Source organism: Dromaius novaehollandiae, chromosome 1, assembly GCF_036370855.1.
Source record: "Dromaius novaehollandiae isolate bDroNov1 chromosome 1, bDroNov1.hap1, whole genome shotgun sequence".
NCBI classification, from domain to species: domain Eukaryota; kingdom Metazoa; phylum Chordata; class Aves; order Casuariiformes; family Dromaiidae; genus Dromaius; species Dromaius novaehollandiae.
The window spans coordinates 28077089-28096230 of record NC_088098.1 but is presented as its reverse complement, the minus strand read 5'-3'; the positions used below and the strand labels follow the sequence as shown (position 1 = coordinate 28096230).

General features: G+C 41.2%; 1 long non-coding RNA gene across 2 annotated transcripts in view; it reads left to right on the top strand.

The window, feature by feature from the left end:
* Positions 1-5864: 5864 nt before the first annotated feature.
* Positions 5865-19142, top strand: part of LOC112993784 (uncharacterized) — a 46332-nt gene continuing 33054 nt past the window's right edge. Inside the window, exon 1 of one of the 2 annotated variants that reach the window (XR_003261781.2) lies at positions 5865-5964. This is a non-coding gene — a long non-coding RNA (uncharacterized LOC112993784). Of the gene's footprint in view, positions 6115-19142 lie in introns of both variants that reach the window. The other variant, XR_010388041.1, reaches the window with a different exon arrangement.

The following is a 19142-nucleotide window of genomic DNA, read 5'->3' as shown; positions in this document are numbered from 1 at the left end:
GGACAGAGAAGTGCGTGTATGTGAGCGTGTGTGAGCAGCAGCAGAAGCAATTCCATCTGCTAACTTAGATGGGGCTTTCCATTGCATAGGTCTGCCGGGGCTTTCTGAATACTACTCCTGGCCCCTTTGACTTGCAAATGCAATCAAGGGACTAAGTTCATGAATGCTTAGGGAAAATGGATCTTGTTATTTATTTATTTTTTAACAGGTGGAGGACTCTGTCAAGGAAGCCAGAGTGGCAAGAAGGGGGAGAGGAAAACAAGTGCTCTTTGAGTTATGTGTAGAGAAAACCTCTGTCAACAGCTCGTTTCATGGGTCTGTTGTTGCATACGTGTTTGGCTTTGATTGCTGGCCAAAACTCAGATGAAGCGTTCCTGTGTGTCTCATTTCTCTGGGTATGGCTGCCTAACTAGGGAGTGTGCAGTTTTCCCTGATACACACACAGTCAGTCTGATTTCATTGGAGCCCTGCGGGGAGGGGAAATGTTGGCCTGGTTCCAGAGAAAGACTAGAAATTGTGGAAGACCCAGTTGGTACAAACTGCTCCTGCAGTTTGTCTTCCCACATGTGAATCTCATGCAATGCAAAATGGAGAATTGTTTCAATAAGGTGAACTGTATGGGGGGCAGTGTGTGGAGATGAGTCCTGCCAGCTGAAGGTCAGGGTGACTTCAGAGATGTCACTGATGTGCTGCAGGGTATAGATGCACTTGCAGGATGGTATTCTCAGCCCTGAGGGGGATGGAGGGACAAATGTTTTGTCAGAGTCTAAAACATCTGCTATTCAGGGTGGATGAGGTCAATCTGCCCCAGAGGTGCAGAATACTGAATGGTATGGCTGTGAGTCAGTCCCACAGCAACTGACCCACGACTCTGTTGCTGTCTTCTGAATCTGTAGTTTTCAGTTTTGTGTGAAACCCTCTCTGCAGGCACCACTCTTGTTAGCAGAATTTCTTCTGGAGATGAGAAGGAAAGCAAATATGTTGTAGGTGGTTACTTGCTGATGACACTGCCATCATCTGTTCTTCATCTCCCACTGGCTCAGGGGTGAGTACGCTAAACAGGAAAGAAGAAAGATGAAGTGAGCCTTGTCTGAGGAGTCCCACTGATTTTAATCCATTTAACTTTAAAAATCTTGCAAGTGCCAGGTGTTAGCTTTTGATGTACAGAATTTTAGGTACTAATCTAATGTAAAGTGTTTTATGCTCACGGGGCAAGAGTAACATACGTTTCTCTTCTTCGTAAAGTACTTATTGTTGCATGACAGAACTATTAAATTACAAGGTGGATTGAAATGCCTGTCTTGGGGCAGTTTTCTCCAGACTCTGCCTGGCTGAAGCTCAGGAACCTGTTACAATGCCACCATGCTAATACTAAATACACGGAGTTCCAACTGAGAATGAAGATATTCTCTCCTTGGCCCAAATTACTTAATGAATCTGAACAATGACTTTGATTCAGTCATTCTGCTTTAATTTAGAAATTGGTCACATGGGAGTCATTCTAAAATAATGTGCATCTTTGGTCTGTTAAACCCACATACAGGTTGTCAGCTCTACTACCTTTTGGTAGTTCAAACGTGGCGACGGGCAGGTAGGCAGCGAGGAGGGAGTGCAGGGTGCGTTGCTGGAGTCAGTTAAGCATGCAGATGTAAATAAATAGCTATGCGGATGGAGCATATATACAGCTTTTACCTTGATTCACTGCTTCTGGAGGCAGATGCTGCTGAATTGCTTCTGCTAGGAACTGTATGCAGAGCTTGTGGTTAAATGTTATCAAACAAGAAACAGACATTGTCTCTTCCTCTCCCCTCACACCTCTTTCCTCTTTAGAGGTGGTGGGCTCTACACTGCCTCCAGTCTATTTTCCTTATGTGGCAATGGCCATAGTTACTATGTTTCTATTTGCTTTGCAAATCTGCATCAGTTTACTTTCCTCTGCACATATGAGAAATACTTTGCAACTCCATGACACTTTTTGAAATGGTACAAACCATTTCAGTGCAACCTCTCTAATTTTCTCCTTTCTCTTTCCTCATGTCCTGTTGAGTAAGCCAAATACTCAGCTTTGTGTTTTATCCAGGTTTTCTGTTTTTATTCCATCTTTGGCAAGAAAAATGATACCTCATCTTGTGTGAAGCTAGACAGATGTTGACATAAGATATCGTCCATAAAATCTGCTGGTATATATTTAACCTATCAAAATTTTTGGAAAAAAAAAATTGACCTGGCAGAATGAGTTTTTCAGATGAGCACTTTACATGATAACCTTGAGGGGGAAAAAAACCTTAATGTCTAGGCTAACTTGAGCGAGGCAACTTTTCTGTTACATAATTTCTTCTGTGTGCAGGGAAACTTTTTTTTTTTTTTTTTAATGCGATAGATAAATGGGTTTCTGTAAGAGATTCTGGAATTAAGTGGCTAAAACATTTAAAACTCCACAGTTTGTTGCTTGCTTAAAAACAATGATTTATTTCAATTTGTGGATACCTAACTTCATGAAGTGCCACATGTTGCTTATGTTATCCCCTGGTCAGCTGATTTGAATTAACTGTTTCTAAGTGCTGTCTTATGTCTGCTCTGTTCCAAGGTATTTGGATGAGCTTAAATGTCCTTCACTGGCTATGAGAATGCAAATAGTTATCATGAGTTATCACTGCATAGACACAGTAACTTATTAAATGCTCATAATTCAATCATGTGTCTGAGCCCTGAACTGAGTTACCCATGGTTACACAAATAATCTGTGAGAGAGCCAGGAGGAGAGGCAAGGTTTCTTGGCTCCCGACGTTTTGCTTTTATCATAGGGTTATTCTTGCCTTACTCTGTGTGTTTGTTACAATCACATACTGCCTGAATGACAGTCAAATTAACATGCTGCATCAGATGATGATTTTTGGCTTTGTTAGAAAAGTGTGCCCCTTGTATGCAGTGCTTCTGCTGTCTCCTGGAGTACCTTTCTTAACTGGTGGTGAAGGTAGATTGGGAGCTATGCCAGTTACATGTTCATAATAATGTGAAGCTTTGCTTTTCCATATGCAGATCTTTTTCAGAGAAGAAACAGGTGGTCACTCTCACATATGTGGATTTACCAGTAATTCAATCACTCTGTGTACTGTGCTGCAAGTGCAACAAGAGTGTACATTTGAAAAAGGATTGGTTCCGTGGTAAAGAATGGAAGAGTGTGAAAAATAGGCAATTTGTCCTGGAACATCATGGCTACCCAATAAGCAATCTTGATATGCAAAGGAGATGGAATTTGAAAGGAGGAGTATGACTTCATTATTATGCTTACCTGCTGCAGGAATCATGTGGATACACATTATTTATGCCTGTAGGTATTATTTCCGGTAGGTGGCTGACTGTCACTTCACACTAACTTAAGTACTATAAAATAACAGCTGTCACATCTCATGAGAACAACAGTCTATTCTAACAATACCATAAATCTGATTACTTGCGGTCCATGAAACCTAAAGACCACAGAAATGCTACATCACACAGCAGTACTTCCCTGCAAAATAAATAGCAAGCCATCCTTTGGTGTGTTTTTTGAATCTATGCAGTTGTTTCCTCAAGACAAATAAATACACAAATTAGGCAGCAAAAAGATATAATTCACCCAACACATTCTAGAAATACAGGCTTTGTTTCCTACAGAACATTTTTGAAGATTTTATTTCTTTTCAAATTTCAAATTTTCTGCTTTGGGAAGACTCCTCTTTATATAGAGACTACATTTTCTCTTGCTGAAACCATTTTAATAAACAGTTAATAAATTAAAAAAAAAATCTCAAATTTTGGCTGAAGTGAAAACATGAAAGAATAGTTCCTTCAGTGGGAGTGACTATTTCACAGTTATTTCTTACACAGTAAGTTAGCAATCCTTCCAGTGAATATTGTAACTCTAGGAAAGCTTAGCTTCCTGTGAATATAACAATGTCTCAGGAAGCAAAACCTGTCGTATTTTTTCAGCTGATCTGTAAAGGTCTATGAAGCAGAAGTGGACATAATGTTAAAAGCTTGTAAGAGTAAAAACGTAATTTGAAGCACATACAACTGTGGAAAATTTATATGAATTGTTTCCTTGCCCGTGATTCTGAATTGTATCTTTTATAGCATGCATTGAAACCAATAGCATCAGTGATGCTGTGTCAGTGTTAACTTTTTTTATTACATGACAAGTAATTCTGATTGAGAAGCCTGAATAAGTGGGTAGTAAACTGGCAGATGGAATTCAAAGTAGGTAAATATCAAGTGATGCTTATAGGGCAAAAATGCATAAAATGATGGGCCTAGAGTTGGCCATTACCACTCAAGAACAAGATCTGGGAGACAGGACGTGGGTCTAGGCACATCAGCTCTGTGCTCAGGAGCAATCAGAAAAGCAAAGGAAACATTAGGAAAGAGTAAGCAACGAAAAGACCATAGTTATGCCACCATATAAATCCATGGTTCACCTGCCCCTTGAATGCTATGGTCAGGGAAAGGATTCAGAAAATGATGGTAAGTATAATCAAATGGAAGAATCAAATGGAATCATATGAGGAATGATTCAGTAGACCAGGTAGGGATATGATGGAGACCTACAGGACCGTAAGTAGTAATGAGAAAAAGAAAAAAAGCAGTTCTTCATGTAAGGGTTGGTAGTCATGTAGAAGTTGCCAAAGAATAGGATGAACACTAGATTTTGAGGCAGATTTGAACTGAGACTGCGCAAGTCTTGGAAGAGATTTCTGTTGGGGTTAATAAACAGATAAACCTCTTCAGACTTGGGAATTCCTTGAACAGAAAATACAAATGTACTCTTGCAGATGCATTTGTAACTCAACTAGATGTGATGTTCTCTATGCAGAAACAATTGTGATGGTCATTTCTTACAGCTTCATGATATAAATTCAGATTTCATTTCTGTCTACTATTGCTCCTAGTTATCTTTCAGTACTGTTACTTTCTAAGGTAAATCCTGACTGCACACTTGATGTTATTTTTCATTAGAAGAAATAACTTCAGTCTTGTTCTTCTTTTTCACCCATGGTGGTAATCTGTTATGATCTGACTACTACGCCTAATCTTTTGAGAACAAAATTATAAAAATTGTGGCTAACTGGAAGTAATACAATCTGAATGATAAAATCAGAATTTCAGACAGACGTATATACAGAAATAATACAAAACTTTGAGTCTTATTTCTATTCCTCATATTTTTACAGTTTGCTATGAAAATGTTTGTGCAGGAGGACAGAAAATCAGGAACAGAGATTTGTTATATATCACATGTCATTTGACGCTGAGTCCTGGCTTGTGAAATTAGACTGTTGTTAAGAAGGTTTGGTCAATGGACTCTTACTTATCTAAAATGACTTCTGCTAATTTGCAGAGGTTAGCAGCCAAGATGAACTTTAGCCTCCTCAGTTAATGTATTAGTAAGATATTTTCAAAGAAACAAATATGTCCTAACTGCGGAATGCTGGAATAGAGGTGGAGAAGTCCCAGCTCCCAGTGCAATAATGATATGTCAGAAAGGATTTCTGACAAGAAACTGATTTTTTTTTTTCTTTTCTCCCTCAAGTTCCATTTATTTATCATGGACTGTAATTGTAAGATTTTAATCTCCTAGGCATAAGAAGGAAGTCAATGTTTACCAGCTCCTGTAGCTAATGATATATCAGAAAGGCCCAAAGTATTTTCACTTAGCAGAGAACAGCTCCGTTGACAGCAGTGCAGGCCTGGAAGACAGACAGTAAACTTGGCTTTTGAATTGCAGCCAACTCCAGGGGAGGAGTTCTTTGGAAGGTCACTCAGGGTTCCTATTCCCTACCCTCTACTGCCTATTTAAGAGGCTGTTACCCTCTAAGTCACTGTCTGGACTGGGAAAAAAGGCAGTGGATTTTAAGGCACTCCCTAGCAGGGATTAGGAGGTTGGCTGGAAAGAACAGGGAAGTCGCCCCATCTCTGAATGCTGGGGTAGGTAAATAAACTCTTCAACTCTGCTTATCCTTGAGCCCAGAGCTATTTACAAGAATGAGGAAGAGAGAGAATTCCGAAACAAAACTACGCAAGGATCCAGTGACTCATGGTGACTGCTGGTTCTTCTGGTTACTCAGAACAAAACTGGTATGATGTGAGAGCTGGTGCTACAAACCAGCTAGGGTGTAGCTATCCCTCTGAAATCTTGCTTTCTGACCAATTTTACCTATGTATAAAATCATCAGCACTTTGCACATTCAGGAGCATAGAAAGGGATTCATGCAATTTCACATGAGTGCGGTCACCTCAGAACTTAGCCAGGTGAGGAGGATTGATCAGACCTACCAGGAGCTCAGAGAGGAAGGATTTCAGTGGGACTGTGACATGAAGGATGTGCAGTATGAGGGAGAAATCTGATGCTGATTCCTGGTGTGGTTGAAAAGCCCTACAGAGTTGGTCATAGCCCTATAAGTAGATGTGGGAAATTGGAAACTCTTCAGTAAAAGCTGTGCACACTGTTGAGTGAGGAGGCTAATGATACCTGCCTTGACTTGTTTTGTTTTAATAGAAAAGGAAAGTTTTCCTTGAAAGGAATTCTGTGATCTGAAGTTTTCTTTCTTTGGACAAAGGGTACATGCTATGGGGCTTCCCCATCTAGATGAGAAGGTGTAATTCCATGTACTGGAGGACTTAAATACAGTGAATGATTTATTAGAAAGTTTGGGCAGTTCAGGGCCTTTTCTCAAGGGCATTGTAAATTGTCCAGAATTGCTTCCATGGAAGGTATGGTCATTGCAATGATTCTTAGGTCATTGCAGGCTGACAGGGCAAGGAGATTTGTGAATCACAGGCAGCAAGGTTGTGAACTGATAAATCAGCTAACTCTCATAGTCAGCCTCTGTCTCATCTACAGGAGTATATGCCTTTATAAGCACTGTAATTGTCTGGAAATGTAGGTAGGTGATTGTAGGGTTCTCTTTATCGCAATGGTTTAGGAGAATGCGTCTGTTAAAGAACATGAAAAATGGAGGAGGGAGGGGGCCAGTAATGTGATGAGTAGGGATTATGGCCTGGTGTCACCTCCCCACTCGATACAAACTATTTAGAAATGATTCTGCAGTCTGTAGTTCCAAGATTAATTAATAATTAAACCATCTCCTTGGCAGCATGCTTTTCTCCCTTAATTATAAGGATAGTAAAATTGTATCCCTTCTGATTATCTCTAAGTGAAAAATAAACATACTTTTGGGGTAGTACAGTTCATATGCGGCATATTTAAATAATAGTAAAGTCTAAGGGTGGGTTTGTTTCAGTGCTGGACATACTTATTTCCAAACTCCTGAACAGAGGTTACTGCTCTCAGCTGCCCTCATCTGGCTGTTCAAGGTGCGCAGATGTCCTTCACCCTCTACCGTCTTTGTCAAAGAGCCAGCAACAGCCCATTCCATCCCGAATGCTTTCCTTTCCACAGTCTGCCTTGCTAGTTTGCTTAGTTACCAGCACCCAGTACCTTGGGTACTCAGGGCCCCTTCAGCCTTGACAGCATGGGTGTAGGTCTTTGACCTTGAGAGGTCTTGTACCTCTCGAGAAGTGTACAGAAACTTACAGAAATCTAAAACTGAAATCTAAAAATAAAGATCATTGTCTTTCCAAATTCTAGTTCCTTATCAACAAGGCCATAAAGAAACTGCTTTGTTGAAAGTATAGAATCTTTTTTTCCTCAAGCAGCTTAGATGTGCCTGGCTCCTGCCCATTACAGAGCAAAGCAGCATCCTGTACTAAAGATCTAATTGATAATGTGTAAAGCCACTTGTTCCAACAGTTGGAAAAGTATTAAGAGAAATCTCTGAAAACCTTATTACATTTCATATACCTGAATTATTCATATTTGGGCAGTATAGCACTTTCATATAACTGGAAACCAGATAATATCAAAATGATTAGGTACCAATAATGTCTAAGCAAAGCAATATTCATGAGCCACAATCTGCACTGCCTTGTGGATCAGCCTCTTCTCCAATCAGCCTTTACTTCAGAGCCAAAGCAATGATATGCACAGCCTTTCTTCTCTAATACTCTGAAAAGGGTTGGGTACAGGGTATGCTCTTCTGTCTGGAGATGCTCCTCTCTCTGCAAAATGCTGGGGCACAGGAGAGCTAATGTGCGATTTGTGGGTTCTTCAGAGTGGGGTGGGGAGTTAAGTGACTGTGCTAAGGGTAGCTGTACCCTCCTATCTTGCACTGTAATTTAGTCCGTGAGCAGGTCTCCTCTCCTAAAGGGAGACTGCAATAGGAGGTACCATGTCATTGAGAAAGGTGAAAGCTGCAAACTGTCTTGATCTTTTTGAGTGTGTCTCATCAGAAAGCATAGCCTTATAGGATCTAGTGCTAAGCGAAAACCCAACAGGTTTCATCCCATGAAGCTGGAATCATGAGAAAGGGAACTTCTCCCAAAATAAAAGTGCAAATTTAAACCTAAAGATAATGGAGAGTTGCACAGCCAGCTGGCCAGGAAGACATCTGAGAAGGTCTCAGAAGTTTGGAGAAAATTTGTCCAAAAGGTCATGTCTTTTCAGAGAATTGGATTCTTTGTTTTAAAGAAATCTGTGTGAAATTAAAAGGAAGATCTTTTAATTCTGAGTTTTATTATAAACTAGCACTTTCTCTGAGGGAGGTAGGTTTCCTTCTTTATAAGTTAATAGTTTTCCTTAGCACTTCAACAATAAAAGGAGAAATACCCTCATTACTTCCAGGTTTGCATTCTGGCCTACTGAGAGATTAAAACTAGATTCTAAGCATATTTTTGTACATAACTGCATGTGTTCCTAGTGGCTTGCCAATCCTGTTCAGTTTAGAAGGACCATTTGAATGCATAAAGTTGTTTTCTAAGGCTCCAACTTAGGAACAGATCCAAAACAAGGAAGTGGTCTACATTCTCCTGAACTTTCTGGCAAGACTAATTTCAAAACTTTCTGGAATCAAGGGTATGACCTGGCAGCCGATGGGAATAGCAACTGAGCATTAAGTAGCAAACTCTTTCTTTAAAACTCTTAGGCACAGATATGCCGCCAATTCTTTTTATCAACTTCAAAGCTATGATACTATCAAAAGACAAGGCACCATACCTGGATTTAAAATGCTGAAAGCTAACATTCGAAAAATTGATTTCTCCCCAGGTCCCCTACTGCAGCTTTATACATACACGGGACATACAGTGCATCTTTACAGACTTCACCAGCGTCCTCAGAATATAAAGGCCCACAGCCTGAACTGTGCCAGCACTGCCTTGAGGGAACTCCAAGGAGAGGGGTTAGAAAGGGAGTTACGCTGTTCTCTGCTCCTGCTTTCTGGAGATCAGCCAGACCCTGGCATATTGGAGAGCAATTAGGGGAAACAAAACAAAACCAAAAGCAGGTCAATGTAACAGCACTGAGAGTCTGGCACGGACCATTTATCGTCTGAATTAACCTTTCGCACCATTTTTTGATAAAGTTGCTGTTGTCCTACTCAGCAGCTTTTTTTCTTTCCTGTGAAGGGAATGTGGGACCAAATGTTTGCTCAGGCCGTGCCAAAAACAAAGAGAAGGGAAAACAAGAGCGTATGCCCCAAAGAGTCAAGCAGGGGCATCTTGTCTCTAAAAGGCTTAAGGCACAGGCTGCTGCAGCAAGGAAAAAGACTGGCATTCCTTTGGGTTCTCATAGCCGACTCTGTCTGCATTTTCTTCTCTTTTTTGTCTGTGGCAGCTAAAATCAACACAGCATAAGAAAGGCAGTGAAGCAGGAGCTTGACTAATTACAGTCTCTGCTGGTGAAACCGCATTAGTTCATCTAACATAGCACAGTCTGTAGCAGTTCTTTTGCTGGCACAGTTCAGCCACAGCTCCAGAAAATGTGAGCTGCCAGAAGCGCTCTTCTGTTACCTTAGCAAAGAAGAGGTTACTGAGGTAGCTGTACTAACCTGGAGGAGGGACAGGACAGGCAGGTAGTGAGTCCCTGTTTCCTTATCACCAGACATGGCTATATTGGCAGAAGAATATTTGCTTTCACAGTGAAAGTTGAAAACAGAAGGAGGATAAGAATTTAAACACACAACATTTGCTGTTGAGATTATCATAATAAAAAGATGCCATTTTTTTACGGCTGGCATGTGCATGTTTAGGTCTCATATATGATGTTTTAATGTAGTTATTCAATTAATAGTTGTGCAATTTAAGGTCAGCACTTTAGTGCTAGCATATATCATGCTTAACAAGTAGTCTGAAAAACTGAAACTCCAGGAAAGCAGCAATTTTAAAGTTATACCACTGGATGGAGACAGCACTCTAAAACTTGTGAGCAATTACCAATGGGACTGTAATGAAATCCCTTATGATAAAGAGATTGAATAGATTAGTACACACTGCAGCAACAAACAGTGGAACAGCAGCTAGATTTCTGGCAGAAAATATATTGAAGGCACATCCCTTAGATTTGTGCTTGACCTATTTTCACACTGAGGAAAGAAGCAATTTAGTTAAAAAAAATTAATTGCACTCCTCTCTACACACACAAAAAGCTGTGATGACACACACCAGCAAGAAACAAAAGAAGATAAAGTGAAGGTTTCTAGCATCGTCCTTTTGCTTCCTCAGGTCACAGTATATTTTTACCTGCTTGTCAAACCCTCCTGACAGGTTCATTGACAACAGGATCTTTCAGCTTTGTGGGTCTGGCTTTGAGGGCTCGATGCTGCTCATGACAATTCAGGTTGTTCCAGTAATGGTTGCTGTGAGATGTCTTGTCTGCCATGGAGACGCTTCCCTCACTGGAGGAGAGCAGGGAGGAAACCACTGGGTGGGAGCCAGCAGCAGAAGCAACCCCCCATCGACTTGCTTGTGCATGTCTGTGCATATTTGCACAGGAATGGACAAAGTTGCCACCCAGCTCCACTGCTCTCCTCTTCTCACCTCCTTCCCCCACCTGATGTTCAGAGAGGGGCTGCCATCAGCGGGGCGGGGGTCTCCACTGACTTGAGGTAGGAAGGTCTTCAGAGGGAAGGGCTGCAGCTCAGGGGGCGAGAGCATGGGCAGGAGAGATCCTGCTCAGCTGAAGGTTGTTTCTGTCTTCACATATGTTAAGGTATTCTCATATATTTTGGTATTTTCATGTATTTTGTTTTCTCTGAGTGTGTGTGCAGTGTGCACACATGAGAGAGAGAGGGAAGGAGGGACGGACCCTGGTGATTTTTAGCCTAGCCTGTTATGTAATCACACTATGCTTTTCTGTTGCCGGCAGTAACTTTTGAAATTTGGGTGATGAATTAAAGACAAATTAAATTAACTCAAAGATAATGGCATTCTTATAAATTTTGTGGAAATAGGCAACTGGATAGATTGGAGACTCTTGAAGTGCCCTGAGTAACGGAAAGGCTGAAGTGTGAGCTTGTATATTAGAGAGCCCATTCTGGAGAGAGCTCTTATAAGTGCCCCTGTCCTGGGAGAAGTTTTAATCAGAGTTTGCAATCAACCACAAGACAAAAAAACATAGGCAACCACAGTTCATTAGTTCAGTGAGCACTAGAACCTTTTTTTTTTTTTTTAAAGCAACCATCAGAAAAGCTGACCTGCTCCATTATCATCTCTCCTCTGTGTCCAGGTCACAGAGTCTGTATAGAAATTAAAAACTGAGAATTTTCACAACTAAGAGAAGCAACAAAGAAAGTAATATTCACTGAAGCTGATTGTTCATATACCTGCTTGTTATGGTTGGGAAATGTATTTTCAGACAAATCTGATACTGCATAGTAGTCAGTGGAGTGAAGCTCTTTGGAGCAAGGGAATGAGGAGGGAAGTTTGATAGTAAGTGTGTGTCACAGCTGCTGATGTACACAGTGATGTCACTTTTGTTCCCCAAATACAATATCTGTTAGATCATCTATAGATGAATTTATATGAAAATTTCTTCAGTTTCTCTTAAATCAAGATTTTGAGTGTAATTCCTTTGTCTGTAGTTGAGTTTGAACTAGGTCTTCAAGGCTAGATCCTTAAAGGTATTTAGGTGTCCTACTCCTGGGTAAAATTTTCTGCCTAATTTCAACATCCAGGATCCCTTAGGGAATACAGGAGAAAAGTCCAGTGCTGAGGTAAGAAAGCTGATCACTCACATGAGCAGAGTCCTAAACTACTACAGAGAAAGGCAGAGTATTTAGACATGAGAGGGTGCTGACCTTCTGCAGGTAGGGTATATTTGCAGTGACAGATGGATGTTTGCAAGCACATGCTGTGTTATTTACTCATTCCTCTGCTCAGCTGTTGGATATATACCCACCTCATCTTATTCATCCTGGTATGCTGTTCATAAACTGAGGTGAATATAGAAAATAAACTTTTCCTTACTGTATTGCAGGAGCGCTTTGACTTGCAGTTGTCCTAGAGTACAGGGAACCAAACAGTGCTCCTATCCACTATCCTTGTTACTGTTTTTGAGGGAAGCTCTAACATGGGAGTGGGCCAGGGAAGGGATATGCCGTTATATGTCTAGTCAGTGTGAAATTATGAAGCACTGTGGCTTCCATCAGGGGACTTTGTTTCAGAGGAGAGAAGCCCTCTGCAGAGATATGTTGAACACCAAAATCTTCTCATGTGCTTGAAATGGGAGCAGGAAGATTTACTGGATGGAGTTAACAGCCTGGATTTAGAAATTGGAAATGGAAAGAGAGGCAGGCCAGGAACATCAGGAGAACGTGCTTAAAGTGTTGATGAGCATAGGCATGAGGTAGATACATTGGAAAAATTATGTGCAGGATTGGTACAGGTAATAGCCTCATGCCAGGTTAGGGCTCTGAGCAGTGCCACAGACGGGCCTATGAAACTCTCCCTCCTCATAAGGGAGATCAGGAGTCATGTCTATAAAACAGTGGTAACCTGCCATTCACTGCTCTTTCTTCTGATTCAGAAATGCCAGTGACTGCTCGAGGAGAAGGAGAAAATTGTCTAGCATCATAATCTACTAATCTGTAGTGTGTGTTTTCAAATCAGTCGTGTCTGGTTCCTCACCAGCTTATGCTTCCTCCAGCCTGGCACAGCTCTGTCAATCGTGAAAAGCCTTCCAGTCTCATTAAATGACCACTCCACTTGACGAATGACTTAGGCCACAGCCGTAAAGAGATCTGTCAGGAGATCTGTGGTTGTTCCATTCCATCCACTTGTGAACAGTCTCAATGAGGCAGCATGCCAGACTGATAAAGAGGCTTGCCATGTCAAACAGGAAAACCTCTGCTTTTGGTGATATAAAAAAAAGTACAAATTTTCACACAGAAAGCTAACCACAGGTTTTCTTAGCGCCTAGGATGCATTTGTGTGTATGGGCAGTTAGGATATCATGAGTTTGCAGACTAAATCCTGGAGCATATGGACAACTACCAGCCCACCGTTCTCAGTGGCCTACCTGATTTGGAGGGCATTCTTGAGAACCTCCGTGACTATTCACCTCTAATGATGAATCTAGATGCCCCAAAAGTAAGATAGTTCTCTGACTATCCCTGAGAATCCAGTTTTACTACACAAAGGGTGAATATATGTTTTTGTTTTAATTTGGATCAGGAGTGTACTTTTCAAGCGCTTGTGAACTTTCTTTCCTGTCTCAGTTTTAGAATCATCCCAAAGCTTAAGTAAGAAATTTTGGATTGATCATGAACCTCCAAAGTGATATATGAGCTCATTGTCCCTTGAATTGGACATAGCTACTGTGGATTCTCAAACTGCGAAAATATTCTTCCAAGAATCACTTTTTCTCTGATTTGGAAGTTTTACACGAAAATGTCATTAAAGTCTTTCTGAAACTTTGTATGAAAACTTTCATCTTAAAAGAAGGTGAGTGTCAGTTTATGAACACAGTCACACACAGATATTATTTTGTAAGGAGGCAGGTGGCAGTGTTGAAGGCATACAACCCAAAGCAGCAGGTGGGATTTTTTTTTTTCAAGGGCGGTCACTGAAAGTACACTTGATTCCCTTAAAGTAAAAGATTTAAAATTAACTCAGAAATAGATCTTGAACTGTGAAGAACAGTATATATTCAAAACACATAAAGTTTACTTGAAAGTGCTTCAGTCTGGTTCATAGTAAATTCCCATCCTGTTTCATGAATCTATTAAATGGCTTCTATTCTTATATAAAATGCACATAGGGCATTTCTCCTGTTGTATCTAAAATTATACAAAGTACTAATGTTGACACATCTTGTGCAAAGTTGGATTTCTATTGACACCCTATTTGCTTGCGTTATTTTTTTACATTTCATTATCGTATGAAATTTCCTTTCTTACATCCATTTTTCCTGGATGATACTCAATTTTTTTTTCCTGCCAGTGGGACCTAATCACATTTCTTCTTTAAGTTGCATTCCTTCAATACTGACACATGCTGTTAAAATCTATGTGCCTGCAGCTCAGTGCCCCTCGAGTGAAAGGTGGCATCTCTGTGGAACATGCAGCTCTGTGAGATGCAGAAACCTGCCTTCTGAGGAGAGAAGGTGGATGGAAACGTTGTTCTGTTCATGGCACGGTCAAACAAAAGTTCCCGGTGTGAATGTCTGTGACTGCTTTGGGCTAGGACCCTGCAGACCACCAGGGTGTTAATAGGTAGTGCTGTGGTGTAGTACCCTGCAGGGAAATCCCCAGAGTAGGAACAAGCTTTCTGTTGCAGGCTCTGGAACTCTATTATGGGACACTTAATTTTAAAGGAAGTTAACATACTGCTGAGGTGAGCAAATGCATCAGTACCCATAAACTCCACTGGGTCCCTAGTTAACCGTTAAAAAGAAGTCGCAAAGACCTGAATCTGGTTACACAAGTATTAAAGGCAGAATGTTGCCTGGCTCCTTGGACATGCAGCTTCTCCCTCAGTGGGGTGCAGCTTATTTCCTTATTATTTTCTCTGCTCCACTGGAGGCTGCATAGGTGACAGGAAACTGTGACACTGCCTGTTCTCTAGTTGTCATTGCCCCCTCCTGGGGTTTGGCAAATGGAGAGAAGGACAGTCTGCATAAGAGTATGATGCTCGGGAACAGCCCCATCCACAAGGCAGCTGCACAGCATATTTATTAGCAATTATTTCTGTTCAGTGGGGTTGGGTGGTTAATAGCACTAAGGGAACAGGAGGGAGGAGTGGCGTGTGCTCAGCACACAGGACTTGGCTCTGGAATCACCAAGACAGGGATCAGACTGAGGATAATGGTGGCCATCTTAAATATCCCCTTCTCTGCATAAGCTGTCTGCTAAGGAAAGGTAATGACAGCTAAAAGGGGAAAAATATCTCATGAATGCAAGAGCTACTGAATGCTATTTGCTGAATAGTGCAGTTAAATAACCCCAAACTGTTTGTAGCATTGTTTCCACATGTCACTGAAAATTGTGGAGGTATCATTATAAAGGAGGAGAAGTTCCTTCCATAGTAGCAACGTGGGTTTCTGATGCAGGAAGAGGAGTTAAACCAGCAAGCTCACAAGTCATTCTGCCCCTGCCCAGGCATGTTGGCTTGTATTCAAACAGAGTCCTAGGATGATAAGATGATCTTTTCAGAGATGATGACACCGTATCTTTCTCTGACAGAGCCCACTCATGGCGAAGCCCACTCAGAAATGAGTCACTAGTTAAAAACTACGTTTAAGTAACCATCAAATGCCATACACAAAATAAAGCATTCCATTCTGCTAATGTTACAATTAACCAAAACCACATAGCTCATCAGCGGACAGCTACATACGGAGAATACAATTAAAAGAAAAACTTCCTAATTTACCAAACTAACAACAGAAGTAGAACAGAATAGTGCCTTAGGGAATGCTGCTTCTTTTCACCTCACCTTGCTTTCTTTTGCATTGTATTTTCCATGCCATTATCTTGTGAAATGGATTCCTAAATAACAGTAACCCAGCTTTTAATTCAGTAACTTTTCTTTACAGAGTAGGGATTAAAATTCCAATCTGCAGGTGTTAGTGCTAATTTTGGAGAATCCAAGTACCCCACTGAGGCTTGCAGTATAAATTGTACCCATAAATTCCTATGGTGTCTCTGGTTCCAGTTTAAAAAGCAAATAATAAATAATTTTAAATCTAATTTGCAAAAAGCTAGTCTTCCTATGGACTGCATTGGGATCCCATTATATAATATATACTGTAAAAAATAATACGTGCATGTACATATGAGTGTATGGACTGTGTGTGAATATACAAATATGTATGTGTATGTATACACATTCTCTCTAGATACATATACTGCAGCTTCCTCTCAATGGCTATTATACTTTAGTGGGTCATGGACACACAGAGTGTAATAACTAGGCATGGAAAAAACAATTAGAGAGAGTTCATTCCCATTGCAACAAGAGGTTATAGTCCTCAGTGGAGAATGTGTATGCTATTAAACTGGTACCTTAAAATGTATCAGGAAGGGTTCCCATGTAAAGCTGCAGACAGGATTATTTGGTTTTATCATTTCTGTGCAGGATCTAATAATGTAGGGTAGGAGAACTATGTGGAGAGAAAGCCATAGTTTCCTTCTGTTCATTATTCTAATTGCATCTATTTTATTTTTGCCTTGTCTTACCTCCTTTGTTCTATTTATTTGTTGTGTCTTATTACATGCTAAGAATAGGGCAAGATGTCCCTTTTAAAATCTCTGTAGAGTGCCTACCACCATGGAGCTGACATTAGAGCTTTTCTGTTAGAGTAAACTGAAGGGGTCGCTGAGGCCACCCTACTGCACACCCAGCCCTGTCCTGAAATGGGCATGTGGGACCTCCAGGGAGTGGCTGTCATCCTCACCTGTTTGCAGCTCGTGGTATTTCCCTCCCCATAGCTTCCAGGGTGTATGATAAGTGCCTGGATGGTCTTGGCCATTTGAAAATTTTGGTATGCCAAAATGGCCTGGTTTAAGATCGAGATACGTGGCCATTCCTGCTCTTGGTGTGGGCATAGTAGATGGAGATCTGAGAGCTAGGCTTAGCTGTGCTGTGAGGCAGAGACTCCAGTAAGCCCCAGTCCTCCTGGGGAGGGACTTCCTGAGCTCTGAACTCAACAAGAGCCTTTGCCAAATGGAGAAGAGAGAGTCCAACTTGCTGGACTCATTGTTTGGTTTGTTTGCTGGACTTTTTTTCTGTTGGACTTTGTTGGTTCAACTTTTTGGCTCCTCAGCTTGCAAGGACTAAGGAGAAGCTGACACATTACTCAGAAGCAAGTAGGATGAGTAGGCTGACCAGCGGTATTTAGTCTCTGGTTTTACTGAGTGTGGAGCCAAAGCCTGCTTTTTTCCTCCTGATTCTATGGTACTGCATATAAATAGTAATTTCTACTCTAACAGTCCCAGTGATTTCTTCTGCAAGACAAGTTATTTCTAAAGTCATCTATATCTACTATTCATGCATGCATTTCATTTTCCATTAATTTCTTCTCAAAAAAATCATTCTAAAAAACAGTTACTGATTATTATACCAAAGTTTTAGCTAATTTAATTTTTACAGAGGCAACTTTTGTGAAGGTTTCTAGATCAGATATTTCCATATAAAAGCTTTATCTGTATGGTAAGTTAAGCTATAGGCAAGCTATCATATGTGATCGTATGTACATGATGAATAAAGGCTACTTTTGAAAACTAGCTAAAAACACAGTTAGGAACAGTGTCGCGGCCCGAAGGGAGTTGTTCAGGACGACCTCCCTCCCCTTGGGGCCAAACGACCAAGTTCGTGATGCCCTTGGACTGAATTAAGGTGAAACGACACCAGCCAACCAATTTTAAGATTTATTAAGGAATCAACTAACTAGACACGTCCCGCGTCACACGTTTAGGGAAAAAAGAGGAAAAGGAGAAGACAGAGAGAGAGAGAAAGATAGGTATCACCACCCGTGGATCCAGCGGCGTCCCGTTGGTCCTCTTCTCTTGGGAGTCTCTGTGGCGGAGGGGGCAGCAGCGGGAAGCTCCCGTCTGGTTCCGCTGACTCCGCTCCAGTTCCTCAGTCGTCGCAAGCAAGCCCCCCTCCTATTCACACAGTCTGCAGTTTTTATAGGTTCTTGCCCCGCCTCTGGGAGGTGCTTCCTCGCTTCCCATGCAGATTAGCTGTCATGCGCAGTCCGCCCTCTCGGAACCTTCCAGAAACGGGCTGGGGCATCTGGGGGTCTCCTGCTCATGCGCAGATGGCAAATGAGTACGTGCAGTTTGTGCCCTAGAGATGACCTTCTGCCCTTTTCGCACCCTTTTTACCTCGTGCAGATGCACGAGGTTGTTTACCTCGCGGACAGCTCCCGGGGGCGTCGGCGCGGCACTGCCCCACGCGCCTTGGCAGCAGCGGCTTTGCAGCAGCAGCAGCAATGTCGAGACAAAACCACATGTAGAGAACTGGTCCTCTACAGAACAGTAAAGTTTAGTAACACTAAGATTAAATTTTATATGAGCCAAAGAAACAACAAAAAGTACTGAAATGAAAATTACACAATATTTGCTGTTTACCTATCTAGAGTAAGTGGTGTTTCCAGGAACATATGCCAAAAACTAAGAATTCGTTTGTAAGACAGCACACTTTGATAGAAGATAACTGCAAAACTAGAAAATGAGGATTATATTCAGTGCCAAAGACCTGGACCCCTCATGATGTGTCAACAAAGTGAATTTCATCCTGTTTGAGTTTCAGCTGTATGTCTCATGTTATATTTTATTCTCTTGGGTTCCTTAGAACAGAAGCTGCCCAATTAAGTGTCGCTTTCTATTGAAGCCAGGCTTGGAATTTCTTACTTTTGGATGACACCACAAAGAATTCATTTTCCCGCCCTTCCAAGAGACAGTAATTTTGTCCATTGGTTGAGGTAATATGCCAGCATTAAAAAAAAAAGTGTAAAATTGCCATTAATTAGCATGAGGTGAACTTCGAAGCCTCTCCATCTTTTTTTGCATGTTGCTTTTCATTTCAGTGAACAACATTCGAGATGGTGCCTTGGAAACATCAAACCCACTTCATCTGTCTGTTAAGCTGCTCTGATTTGACATTCTAATAACCTGTATTTGATTCATGCCACAAGTTCATAATTCTTTTTCAAGTGCTCTGTTGTTGTTGTTTTTTTTATAGCAGCAGTAATGGAACAGAAGACATCAATATTGGAGACTTTGTTTTCTAATAAAAATGAACCTGACTTTGAGTAAGGTAGACAG